At 37.3% G+C, this 14,582-nt stretch overlaps 1 long non-coding RNA gene across 3 annotated transcripts in view; it reads right to left on the reverse strand.

Moving 5' to 3' along the window:
- LOC116155405 (uncharacterized) overlaps window positions 1-14,582 on the reverse strand; it is a 360,132-nt gene that overhangs the window by 326,886 nt on the left and 18,664 nt on the right. For all 3 annotated transcript variants that reach the window (XR_004139321.2, XR_010383250.1, XR_010383249.1), the window contains exons 4-5: window positions 9,997-10,089; window positions 3,266-3,402 (exon numbers count right to left, since the gene is read on the reverse strand). This is a non-coding gene — a long non-coding RNA (uncharacterized LOC116155405). The remainder of the gene's footprint in view (window positions 1-3,265; window positions 3,403-9,996; window positions 10,090-14,582) is intronic.

Raw genomic sequence — 14,582 nt, forward strand, 5'->3', positions numbered from 1 at the left:
CAATCACAGGATGTTCATGAGGATTAAGTGAGGTCACATATATGAAGATGCTGTGTGTGTGATAAAGTGTTCTCTAAATGAGTTACTATAGTTTAGGTGTAGAGTCTACATGGGGAAGATAAAGACCATCTCTTTCAAAACTCTTCTTTAAGCCTCATTTTTCAGAATGCAAAACCATTTTTGAGCACCCTGAAGGCACAGCCTTACCAAAGAAGAACGGGGCAGATGAACACTCTTCATCTGGGAGATGAAATACTTTTCTCAAGCTGACACTGAAATAAACTTTTTTTTTTAACTCAAGTTGGCTCAATTATAATGTACCTTTCATTTGAGTTACACACAGGATTTTGTCCTCCATGATTGGACTATTTTATTGTTGGTGAACCTGCACTCAGAAAATTGTGTGGGCTTGTCACTAAGTTGTGTTTCTCCCCTCGGATGTGGACATCAGCATTTTCCTTTCCCTTTTGGCAGGACCATTCCATAGACCTCCGGGTCTGGCAGCCAAAGGCACTAATTCTTTTTTTTAACCTTCTTTCAACTGAGCAACTCTTACAAATCCCCAGACATAGATTTCATAGGACAATACATTTAATTGACATCTTTAGTCTGAAAAAAAAAATCTCTCTTAATCTGCAGGGAATTAGCTTAAGTCCTTACAAAATCATATTAAAAAGTGGAATATGAAAAGATTTATATGTAAATGTCTCTATCTCCAGATCATTGGTGTTCTGAGCATCAAAGTTGATTTGGAGTTAGAGGAGGACAAGTTCAAATTCTGGACTGCCACTTGCTAGGTGAGTACCCTTGGACAAGTCAGTCTGTCTTCCTAAGGCTCAGTTTCCTCATCTGAAAAGTGGGAATGGTCCTAACTGTTCTCAGAGTCTTTGTGAGAATTACATAACCTAATAGGCAAATACTACCTCTGAGTCTTGCTTATTTTATCTGTGCAATGGAGATCATCTCATCTCACAGGGGTGCTGTGAGATGGTATATATGAAAGCTCCTGGCTCAAAATAGCAGATCAACAAATGTCCCTGTTCTTTATTCCTTAGGCCCCACCCATTTCTTACCAACACATACCCTCTAAAATCAGCATCATTTGTTCTTTCCCCCAACAAAGTGAATGACTGTTTCCAAATGCAAGAGAGTAGTTATACTTGCAGGTTGTAGAAACTTAGAAAAAGGCAGTATAATAGCATAGAGAGAGTGCTCAAATTGGAACAGAGATTGAGACTGGAGTTCAATCTACCCTTTCATTATCCACCTGACTATAAAAATTCACTTAACCTCCTGTAGCTCAATATTTCCATCTATAAAGTGGGAATAATCACGTGAGTCTATTTGATAAGGCTATTGTGAAAATCAATGAGATAATGAAAATGAAAGTTCTTTGTCAGCCATAAAGCTCTATATACAAATATAAGATATTCATGGCTTAAAAGTTCTATAGACTGATTCACAAAAGTGATCCTTACACATAAAATATCCATCCAGTCACTTATTCATTCAACCAAAAGATACTGACACCAACAATGTACTCAGCATTCTGTTAGTACTATGGATACAGAGGGAAGAAGTCATGATTCCTACTCTCTTTAGTGGAAAGACAGATATGCCAACAAGCCATGGTGATAAAATGTAATACTTCTAAATGGAAGTAAATTAAAGGTACAATAGCTAATGGGCTGAAAGACTCCCGAGTCTGTCCAGAGGAGCTGGGGACGCCTGCATAGACAGGTAGCATCTGAGCTAAGACTTAGAGGATACATCTGAGTGTGCCAAGCAAACAAGCAGTATCCCTGGGAACGGTGAGGCAGAGGTATGATCACACGAAAACACTGGTGTCTATGGAAAACTATAGATAAGAAGGCAACAAAGAACAGCTTCGGCTTGAAATCTTTCTATACCTGAGACCAAGATAAATCCTTAGAGCTTCCAATATGCAACTAAATTGTACATGTGGACCCCATCTCATGGTCTCAGCTGCTTTCCCCTTGATCTGCTTTCTGTCTCATAAAATGAGTTTCAGCAAAAAGTGAGTGGCCAGCTCCTACCGGGCCCATCCACCCCTCCTATACCCTGAGTGAGCACGCTTACTTAAGCGGCTTTGACATCAATCCATTTCACTTCCTATGGGGAGAAGGGACCCGGCTCTAGCCTGCACTAGGGCCTCTCCGCAGAGTTCCAAACTAGAGCTCTTTTGCGGAACTGATACCTAAGGCTGAGCAAGTGGGATTAGTCTCCTTGGGAACCAAGTCCCGCAGGGATTCAAGGGCTGAACTCGCCCCAAACCGTTTGGGAGAATTGAGATTTCATATTGTTCTTTTACACTTGGATTTCAGGACATTACTTAGACAAAAGCCCACCTGAGAGCTGTCTCCTTTCTTGTGGGTAAATATAGCAGCCAGATCAAAAGCTGACTAACTTATTTTGTTTTCCTCTTTGTAACTTTAATCATATTCCCTGCAGCACAATCTTAGTCCTCAGAAATGTCAGGAATGCACGTTCATAAAGGGAGAAAAAATATGCATCTTTTTCTCTCTCCATCTCTCTTCCCATACCAATTGCTTGTCATTCACTATTTTTGAAACCTCAAAACAAATCAATTCCTCGGTTTTACCACACAATTTTTAAACTGAATTTCATCATAAAATGATGTTACCTTACAAGTTTTGAAACCTCCAAAATGTATCTCTTGTTTTATTTCTCATCTTTTCCTCCTGCAAACCAGATTCTCCCAACAATAGGTCTTAATTTCCATCTTAAAATATTAGATGCCCTTCTGGTTATCTATAGTTTTCTAACAAACTACTCCCAAACAGAGTGATTTAAACTAATAACCATTTTGTTATATCTCACAATATTATGCATCAATAATTTGAGCAATGACTGGCTGGGTGATCCTTCTGGTCCATGTGATATTGACAGTGGCTGGTCTGGAAGGTCCAAGATGGCACCATTCACATGATGGCACCTGTGCCTACACATGCAGCCCTACCTAGTATGCTGGTTATGAGTAATCAGGCTTCTTACATGGAGGCTCAGGAATCCCAGAGACAGTGTTGCAAGAGACCCCATGTGGCACCTGTCAGGCTCCTTATGCCTATCTCTGGAATTCCCAGAACATCACTTACATTCTATTGGTCAAACAAGTCATTAAGGCCAGCTCAAGAGGAAGGAAATTAGAATCCACTGCCTAGTAGAATAAATAGCAAAGAATTTTGGTATGTCTCTTAAATCTCTTTTCATCTGTATCACCTACCTTTTTGTTTTCTTTGCAATTGGTTTATTGAAGGAACTGGTCATTGTCTTGTCATCTTTCTTCTCCCACATTCTGGATTTGGTTAGTTGCATCCATCTCCATGGTGTTATTTAATGTTTCTCTGGCCCCTGTGTTTTCTGTAAGTGAGAAGTAAATATACAGGGGCTTGGTCAGATTCATGTTCTTTTTTATGCTATAGTGGTTGCTCACACACACATACATCCTATAAAATATATGCTATAGTATGTATAATGGATTCAAAATAATGATGCCAGTATTCTTAATAATAGTATAATTACTACAATTTTATTTTTTCTCTCTTCTCCATTATTTTGTGCTCAAAACATATCCCACTAGTGATAAACAGTCGAATTACTGTGTTTTAAATTCACTTTAAAAAAATCCTCTCTGTGTGATTATGCCACCAATTCAATTCACAGTTAGGTTTATTTGTTTTACTTTGCTTTATATAAAATTGCTTTATAAATCTTTAATTTTGTTTTACAATTTTTTTTTAATTTATGTGGTTTCAAAGCCAAAACTATACCACAGGACATATTCAGAGAGGGCAATCTTCTATTGTGGCCCCCTCCACCTATTGGGATATACAAGATAAGCCTTTTTTTAAAGCACTACAAAAAAAAAAAAAAAAAAAAGGAAGAAGAAATTTGGAAACTATCTGATTTGGGCCAGGAAAGCCTCAGTACTTGAGAAAGTAACAGTGAGAGGAGGGAAAAGAGGAGACTTGGTTGAAAGCCTGTATAAGAAGCAGTTAGACCACATCAGCAAAAGAAAGGACACAAATCACATGATCATCTCCATAGATGCAGAAAAAGCATTTGGTAAAATTCAACACCCATTTATGATAAAAAAAAAAAAAAAAAAAAACCTCTTACCAAAGTGGGTATAGAGGGAACATATCTCAACATAGGAAAAGCTATTTGTGACAAACCCACAGCCAGCATAATAGTCAATGAGAAAACTTGAAAGCCTTCCTGCTAAAATCTGGAACAAGACAAGGATACCCACTCTCACCATTTCTATTTAACATAGCCTTAGAAGTCCTAGCTGCAGCAATCAGGCAAGAAAAAGAAATAAAAGGGATCCAAATTGGAAGAGAAGAGGTAAAATTGTCACTATATGTGGATGACATTATTCTATATATAGAAAACCCTAAAGGCTCCACACAAAAACTGCTAGAGCTGATAAAAGAACTTAGCAAGGTAGCAGGATACAAGATTAACATACAGAAGTCAGTTGCATTTCTTTACACTAACAATGAAATATCAGAAAAGGAAAGTAAACAATCCCGTTTAAAATTGTATCCAAAAAACAAAATACTCAGGAATAAATCTGACGAAAGAGGCGAACTATGTGGAGAACTACAAAACATTGATTAAGGAAATTACAGATGACTTAGAGAAATGGAAGGATATCCCATGCTCTTGGATTGGAAGAATTAATATTGTTAAAATGGCCATACTCCCCAAAGAAATCTACAGATTTAATGTGACACCTATTAAATTACCCAGGACATTTTTTCATAGAACTAGAACAAATAATTCTAAAATTTATATGAAACCACAAAAGACCCAGAATTGCCAAAGCATTACTGAAGAAAAAGAACAAAGCTGGAGGAATAACCCTCCCAGACTTCAGACAATACTAAAGAGCTATACTAATCAAAATAGCATGGTATTGGCACAAGAACAGACATATAGATGAATAGAACAGAATAGAGAGCCCAGAAATAAATCTACAGACTTACTGTCAATTAATCTTCAACAGAGGAGGCAAGAATATACAATGGAGAAAAGATAGTCTCTTCAACAAGTGGGAAAACCAGACAGCTGCATGTAAATTAGTGAAGTTAGAACACTCCCTCACACCATACACAAAAATAAATTCAAAATGGCTTAAAGACTTAAACATAAGACAAGACACTATAAACCTCCTAGAAGAAAACATAGGCAAAACATTCTCTGACATAATTCTTAGCAATGTTCTCCTAGGGCAGTCTACCCAGGCAATAGAAATAAAAGGGAAAGTAAACAAACGGGACCTAATTAAACTTACAAGCTTTTACACAGCAAAGGAAACCATAAGCAAAACAAAAGGACAATCTACAAGATTTGCAAATGATCCAACTGACAAGAGTTTAATTTCCAGAATATATAAACAGCTCATACAACCTAATAACAACAACAACAACAAAAAACCAATCCAAAAATGGGCAGATGACCTAAGCAAGCAATTCTCCAATGAAGACATACAAATGGCCAATAGGCACATGAGAAAATCCTCAATATAACTATCAGAGAAATGCACATCAAAACTACAATGAGGCATTACCTCAAACCAATCAGAATGACAATCATTAAAAAGTCAACAAACGGTAAATGCTGGAGAGAGTGTGAAGAAAAGGGAACTCTCCTACACTGTTGGTGGGAATGTAGTTTGGTGCAGCCATTACGGAAAACAGTATGGACATTCCTCCAAAAACTAAAAATAGACTTACCATATGATCCAGCAATCCCACTCCTGGGCATATATCTAGAGGGAACTCTAATTCAAAAAGATACATGCACCCCAATATTCACAGTAGCACTATTTACTATAGCCAGGACATGGAAACAACCTAAATGTCCATTGAGAGATGACTGGATAAAGTTGTGGTATATTTATACAAAGGAATACTACTCAGCCATAAGAAGTAATGCCAACTGCAGTAACATGGATGGCCCTGGAGACTGTCATTCTAGTGAAGAAACCAGAAAAAGAAAGAAAAATACCATATGATATCAGTCATATGTGGAATCTTAAAAAAAAAAAAAAAGACACAAATGATCTTATTTACAAAACAGAAACAGACTCAGACATAGAAAACAAACTTACGGTTACCAGAGGGGAAAGGGGATGGGAAGGGATAAATTGGGAGTTTGAGATTTGCAGATACTAACTATTAAATACAAAATAGATAAATAAGTTTATACTGTATAGCACAGGGAACTATATTTAATATCTTGTAGTAACCTATAATGAAAAAAATATGGAAAGGAATCCAATGTATGCATATGTATAACTGAAACATAATGCTGTACACCAGAAATTGACACAACATTGTAAACTATACTTCAATAAATAATCAATGAAAATAAAAAAGAAGCAATTAGATTTCAAGATCCCCTCCCCTACCCCATGCAGCCACATGGCAACGTCTCTCCCAGATTGAAAATAAGATTTTTATTTTCTATGGAATTGAACCAAGATGATTCTAGTCTAGGGGATTCCATGTACAATTTAGAGTGAGCAATGACACACTGTACTGAAAACAAAGGAATTAAATGAGATTCTACATTATGAGTAATGAATAATGACCCTCAACCTCATTTTTCCAGGCAGTTTCTAGAATGTTTGCAGCAGGTCACATACTCCCCAATCAGGAAATTGGAGGAGTCTTCTCTGAAGGTTTAATAGCACAAGAGAGAAGACTGGGTGGATTTCCAATAAGCTTTTTGGTTATCCACTCTTAAATATAAATTGACATCCAACATTCATCAAACACTTGGCAATGTCTCCAACATGAATAACAGAAACCAAGAAAAAAAAAATTAGGGGGAGAGAATCCCAGAGGAAATGAACAAAGAAAGAGCAAAAGAAAACTTTCATATAATTAAAATTCAAAGAGATAAAATAAGATCAAAGATTGAAGAGATAAGAAAAAATATTGCAACTATGAAACAAAAATTAGATGCTACCGAAAAAGGGAGGGCAAGTAACTAAAAAATAAGAAAGACCTCTTAGAAATTTGTGGTAATGTTTTTTAAAAGTTAATAGAGGGCTTGGAAGATAAAGTTAAGGAAATCTCCTAGCATGAACAAAAAGTCAAAGAGATATTAAACACTAAGCCTACAGGAATTTCAGAAAAGAAGAATAGATGAAATGCAGGAGAAAATACTAGCAAAGAAATAAAACAAGGAAATAGTGTAGGACTGAAGGATATGTATTTCCAGATTAAAAGAATCCACTAAATGCTTAGTAAACTTAGTGATAAGACCCACACCAAAGCACATTACAAGTTTTCAGGATATCAGGGAATAAAGGACTCTAAATTAGAGAGAGAAATGTTATGAACAAAAAATAAAAATAAAATCAGAATAACATCAGACCTCTCATTAACAACACTGGAATTTGAGGGGGAAATGGAGCAATGCTCTTAAAAATCTGAGAGAGAATTATTTCCTACTTAGAATTCCATAGCAAACCTAATGACTAATCAAGTATGAGGGTAGAATAACATTTTCTTATACAATTGTCTCTCAGGAAACTCTTCTCAAGAAACCACTGAATAGTGGTGGAAGAAAGTAGAAGAAAAGAATATCCAGAAAACAGGGAATCCATCTTGAGACACAGTCAAAGAGAATTCCTGGATAGTGACAGAGAAATATCACCCCACCACGGGACAACCAGTCTAAATTGGAACAGGGAAATGCAGAATTCTGGAGAAGGAGGAGATTTCTCCAAGAAAAATAAATGGAAGTGATAACTTTTTTTAATGTATTTGACCATGATGATAGGCAGAAGCAGATACTCTTGCTGCTTTGAATATCCTACCCTTATTCTTACCTGATAGAGTGCACTGTCTGTGGAGGCTGAAAATGACAGATAGTTGCACCTCCCTTTTAACCACAGCAGGGCATGAGAGCCAATCGTGGCCAAAGAGACATTAAGAGAAATCTACTCTTGGAATTCCAGGAGAGTTCCTTCTCACCTACATATTTTAAAAAGAGATAAAAGGAGAAAAGGAAAGAGAGAGGAAGAAATGCTGCCCTTCCTGGCTTTGTTATATATAAGTGACACTTGGAGCTACAGCAGCCATCTTATAATCATGAAGAGTTAAGCCTAAAAACAAAAAATCAACATACTGAGGTTGGCAGAGCAGAAATATGAAAAGCACCTGAATCCTCAGAGATATTATAATGTCACTGAGCTAACCAACCCCGGAATTCCCTAGCTCCAGACTTCTTTAAGAGTAAGATAATAAAAACTTATTTTGTTTAGGCTACTTTTAGTTTGGTATGGTGCTACTTTGCAATCAAAAGCATTCTACTCAACATCACCAATTATTAGAGAAATGCAAATCAAAACTCCAATAAGGTATCACCCCACACCAATCAGAATGGCCATCATCAAAAAGTCTACAAATAATAAATGCTGGAGAGAGTAAGGAAAAAAGGGAACCATCCTACACTGTTGGTGGGAATGTAAATTGGTGCAGTCACTATGGAAAACAGTATGGAGGTTCCTTAAGAAACTAAAATTAGAGTTACCATATGATCTAGCAATCCCACTCCTAGGCATATATCTAGAAAAGACGAAAAGTCTAATTCAAAAAGATACATATGCATCCCAATGTTCACAGCAGCACTATTCACAGTAGCCAAGACAGGGAGGCAACCTAAGTGTCCATCAACAGACGAAGGGATAAAGAAGATGTGTGTGTGTATCTCACACTCAATGGAATATTACTCTGCCATAAAAATGAATGAAATAATGACATTTGCAACAATATGGATGGACCTAGAGATTACTATACTAAGTGAAGTAAATCAGACAGAGAAAGACAAATACCATATGATACCACTTATATATGGAATTTAAAAAAATGATACAAATGAACTTATTTACAAAACAGAAACAGACTCACAGACATAGAAACCAAACTTATGTTTATCAAAAGCAAAGTGAGGGAGGGGTAAATTAGGAGTTTGGGATTAACAGATATACACTACTACATATAAAATGAACAACAAGCACCTACTGTATAGCAGAGGGAACTATATTCAATATCCAGTAATAACCTATAATGGAAAAGAATCTGAAAAAGAATATATATACATATATATGTGTGTATATATATATATATATGTGTGTGTGTGTGTGTATATATATAAAACTGAATCACTTCGCTGTATACCTGAAACTAACACAACATTATAAATCCACTATAGTTCAAAAAAAAAAGAAAAGAAATACACTTCCAATAATATTTTGTTTCTACATATTTAAAAAAGCATTCCAAATTCTATAAGAAGGTATTATCCTTCTGTTAATGTGTTTATGGAAGAATTAGTGAAATACACATAGAAAACGAAGTGCCCCCCCAAATAAGCAATTGTTAACTTCAGGCAAAACAAAAAGCTGTGCCAGAAATTTTAGTAAAATACATATGAACTGTGAACAATAGTTACATAATAATAGAATAATCATTGAATATTAATTCAACCAAACTATAACTATACTGGGAGGACCTGGAAAGGGAAGAGGGGGAGTACCCCACAGGTAGAAAAGGTGTAAGTGTTCTATAAGTAATAGAGTTTTCAGGACAAGCAGTTTTTTGAGGAGCAATATTTATGAAAGGTAAAAGGGAGAGAAAATGGAATTGGACAAGGAAAACCTTCTGAGTGCAATGTAGAACTGAGACCTGTGAATGGAAAGGAAAGAGGAAGCCAAATCCAGCAGGGAGGGCCTCAGACAGTCCACAAGCCTGATAAAAGTCTCAGTGAGCCCAGAGCGGGCATCTAAAGGAGAACGACACTAAGCAGAAATGGCTAGGCCTGTGTATTACCACTTTGCCCGTCATCAGGTGGAGCCACCTCCAGAAGAGTGTGGCCTCAGCCTGGAAGAGCGGGAAGCCTGAACAAGTTAACACCTGAAGGCTGTTGGCTTACCATACTTGCAGCTGCTGGGCAATGGGTCCTTTCCCGAAGAGGGATCTGAGCAGTGCATCTCCATGCCTGGCACATATGATTATTTTAAAACATCTAGGTAAAAAATAGAAAGAAAAAAATAGTTTTAAAATGTTTAGAGTCAGAAATAGGGATAATGGGGAAGAAAATTCTAATATTTTTCTTTCTAAACCATGCACATATTTATTTTAATAACAATTTAAAATTTTAAATTGAAAAAGCCACTCTATAGGTACTTTTCCACTGTTACTCTATTCCAAGTAGAAATAATGACATTGTGATACTAATAAGGGCAATTTCAGCAATGGCATGAATATTTCTCAAGTGTCTCATCTTAGCAACATATTCAGTATCCTGAATAGCCAGGACTAATCATAGTAGAGCTGAAATATCAAAATTGCTTTATGTCAAGGATAAGATCACAGGATTTTTAGGAATAAAACTGTGGAGGAAGCAACATGATTACCTAAAGATTGATTTTGTTTTCTTTTTAGGTGATGATTTCCCTCGCTTATCCAAGAAAGTAATTAAAAGCACATTACTGACAAATATTTCAAAACTATATCAACATACTGCAATGCAGCATAAAAAAAGTACTTTCTAGATACATATGTGGCCAATAGTGGAATTAGAAGCCCATTCATCTCCACCTCCCAACTTAAAATATTCAAGCACATCATGTTTATAAAAAGTAACATCTCATGGGATGTTAAGTTAGAAATCTCTTAATAATTTCTTGGTCTTTATAATTGGACTAGTGGTCATAGAAAACCAGATAGATAGATAGATAGATAGATAGATAGATAGATAGATAGATAGATAGATAGATAGATAGATAATAGATAATAAAGAGATTCTAATGTAAGCAAATTCTGGCACTGGTTCACTACATATAGGTACCACCATGAGCCCAAACTCTATTTTTCTGCTCCATCTTCTTTAATGTGTTTGTTTTCATCCTTGCCTCATTGTTGTTAAGATTTGCTTCCAGATATCACATTCCTGTTCCAAAAGGGCAGAGGGCCTTTTCCTCAGAGTCTTTATGACTTTACACAGAAAGGGAAGTTCTCCCCAGTAAAGCATCTCATTATCCAAAACTAGATTACATGCTTACCCTTATACCGCTCAGTGACTATGGGAAAGGATATTATGATGATTTGTTTAGGATAATCATAATTTACCCTTGGATAGGGTAGGCATCTACACTCACTGAGATGGAAGGCTCTCTGCCCAACATCTAAACAGATGAGTGTTCTGTAAGCAGGAAAAGGGGGAAGGATGGCTTTGGGTGTATAACGGACAAGATACTTCATTTGATCCAAATATCCAGAACTGTCTAAGAAAACCATCAAACCTTTGCTGTCATTCCCAACTTCCTACAATTGTAAGTTAGAACTTCTAATATGGTATAAATAGAGAGGAAGAAAAATTTCCTAGTTATAGAATCTGACCCACAGTTGAAGTAGTCTGTTACTGCTCAGGACAGTCACCTTGCTGCATATGATTTCACTCCTCTGACTGATACAAAATATTTTTATTACTTTTTAAAACTGTGTTCTCTTGCTATAATCTATGATTAATTTTTTAAACATTTTATTCCATTTGCCTAAAGATGATGATTTGTATTAATGGGGCTGGGGTTTCTTTTTGAGGTGATAAAAATGTTCTGGAATTAGATAGTGGTGATGGTTACACAACTTTGTGAATACACTAAAAACCACTGAACTGCATACTTTAAAAGGGTGAGTTTTTATGATATGTGAATTATATCTCAAATAAAGAAAATCAGTGACATGCCTGTGTGCTGAACTCCCATTGAGAAGTGCTCAGGTGTCAAAAGTTTGAGAAAGAGCCCCCTAGGCAATCTAGAGAGAGGAACTAGGCTCCCCAAAGCAGTGGAGTCAGCAGTGAGGTGCTTCACCTGTATTGCCTGTTTTTCCACCCAATTTCACAGGCCATGAAGAGACTCCAATTCATTGGGCTGTTAAAGCTGTTCTGCATAAGGTAAACAACCCCATTCCTTACCCAACCAATGAAATTATTGATTTGCTACCTTAAAATTCTCTTTTTGCAGAGCACAGCACGGTTCTAATCCCAGGACTGCCAAGAAAAGTTGCGCGTTATCCCATTGTCAAGGGCCCCAACGTCCAGTCTGTGATTGTGGGATGTCTAAGGGGTCATGGCAACACAGAGGTCAGAGGAATAACTGGCTAATAGGTGAGGGAAGGCTTACACAGGCTTGAAGGCTGGGGAGGAAACTGCCATGAAGGAAAAAGGGCAAAGAACATTTCAGCTGAGGACACATCCAGGTCAGAATACACAGCAGTAGGAGATAATGTATTAGCAGAACAATGAGATGTTCCTGTGGAATATGGTTTGTGTAGTTGAGAGTGGCAGGAGATAAGGCCATGTCAGAGAAGAAGAGACTTGAATGTCATCCTAAAAAGTTTTGGCACTATTACCATCAGTGAGGGACTGATGAAGGACTTTAAGATGGTCAGTTGTTTATTTTTTTTAATTATATATATGTATAATATTATTATATATATAGTATATATATTTGTATATATAGTTTTAGACATAGTATATATATTTTAATTATATAGAAAGAGACAGAGAAACAGAAACAGAGGAGTATTCCATTGCATATGGAATGCATATATATATGGAATATATATATGTGATGAAATACTATTTAGTAATAAAAAGGTACTTATTTTATAACACAGGGAATATAGCCAATATTTCATAGTAAGTATAAATGGAGTATAGAACCTTTAACAACTGAATCACTATATTGTACAGCTGTAACTTACATAATATTGTATAGCAACTATTCTTCAACAAAATGAATTAAAAAAAATTTTTTTAAGTTACAAACTACTGTTGCAATAACACAAATGAATCTCAAAAACATTATGATGGGCCCAATAAGCCAGATATAAAGGAGTGCATACTGTATGATTCCATTTATATGAAATTTCAAACAGGAAAACTAATTCATGGTGCAGGAAATCAGAACAATGGTTGCCTCTGGGGGAAAGGATTGCCTGAAGGAGGGCACAAGGGATCTTTCAGCGGTTACAGAACCGTGTATCTTCACTGAGGTGTTGGTTACTTCGATGTGTGCGTTTGTCAAAACACATAGAACTGTACACTTAAGATCTGTCATGTCCGTGTTTGTAAGTTACACACACACACACACACACACAAAGAAATCTCAGTTTGGCATGAATATGAAAGATGGATTGGCACAGAGCAAGGGTGAGGAAGATCAACCTGCCTCTCCATTGCTTTCTCTCTCGTTTCAGTTCAATCAGGGCCTGCTCAATCACGTGGCAGTTCTGCTGCAGGCCCACGCAGAGGCGTCCAAGATGGAGCTGAAGGGCTTGATTTCCAAAGAGCGATTGTGCCCCCTCCTCTCCCTGGAAATGAGGGAAATTACACCAGACCCTCCACTTGGAATTTTCCTTTGTTCAGATTTCGTGACTTAAGTTGAATCAATGTGGAGCAATCCTATCAGAGCACAGCGGAAGGCTGCTCTGAGCCCACAGAGGTTTACACCAAAATGTGACTAGTGCGGACACCGGGGAGACCAGGGCCTCGGGAAGGCCGGGTAACTTGAGCAGCCCTCAGTCCAATATCCGGTGTGCCAGACAGAAATGCTTAAAGATCCAGATCCTATTATATGAGGTTGAATTCATTCAATTAACAGCTTAAGCGGCTCCGATCAGCCGCTGGAACACTTCTCTGCGGAGTGCTAAAACAATGGCCCGGGGGCGGGGGGCGGGTGTGCAGCTGAAGTTGCTTTCTCTTGTGTGAGGCCAGCTGGAGCTGCCGAGCACATGGGCAGGCTGGGGAGGGCCAATACCTGGGGAGGGCCAATACCGCATAATTGCATTAAACCTGCCCGATCTTTCCGGAAAGCACTTCCTGACCACATCGATGAGGAAATGAGTTATAAGGGGAAGCTTTCAAGTCTTAGGATACCACACCCATCTTTCAATGCCCCTCCTCCAAGCCTTCAAGATCACTTTTATGAAAAGAGAATCTAAGTTATGACTCCCCTGCCACGGCCAGTTTTGCTATACTATGCTTGGTCTTTCCTCAATACTATTAAGGTGACTTTTCTTGGACACAGCATTTGGGGCAGCAGAAAATAGATTAGAATAGATTTCTATAAGGTAGAATCAGGGTATCACTAATTCCACTGTACTTCCCGAAAATCCTAGTCTGCTTTCAAAATCCACATTAAATGTTGACCTCTCTCAAAAAGCTCCCAAGATCACTGTTACCACCGATTCAGGCTGACACTACCTCCCACTTATGCTTCCTTGATGCTTTACCTTTGTCTTTTCTATGACACTTTATTCATCTGTCCATTGCTCAACAAGCATTTACTGAGCTCCCATCTTATATCTGAAGCAGTACTGGGCACATTCACATATAATTTATTTAATCCTCACAATAACCCTTTCATGTAATTAATATCATCCCCATTTCACTACAGACACTTAAACTCACAAACCTGGCCAAAGGTCTAACAGATGGTACTGACAATGTTTAGC

The sequence above is a fragment of the Camelus dromedarius genome, chromosome 12, assembly GCF_036321535.1.
Source record: "Camelus dromedarius isolate mCamDro1 chromosome 12, mCamDro1.pat, whole genome shotgun sequence".
Classification (NCBI taxonomy): domain Eukaryota; kingdom Metazoa; phylum Chordata; class Mammalia; order Artiodactyla; family Camelidae; genus Camelus; species Camelus dromedarius.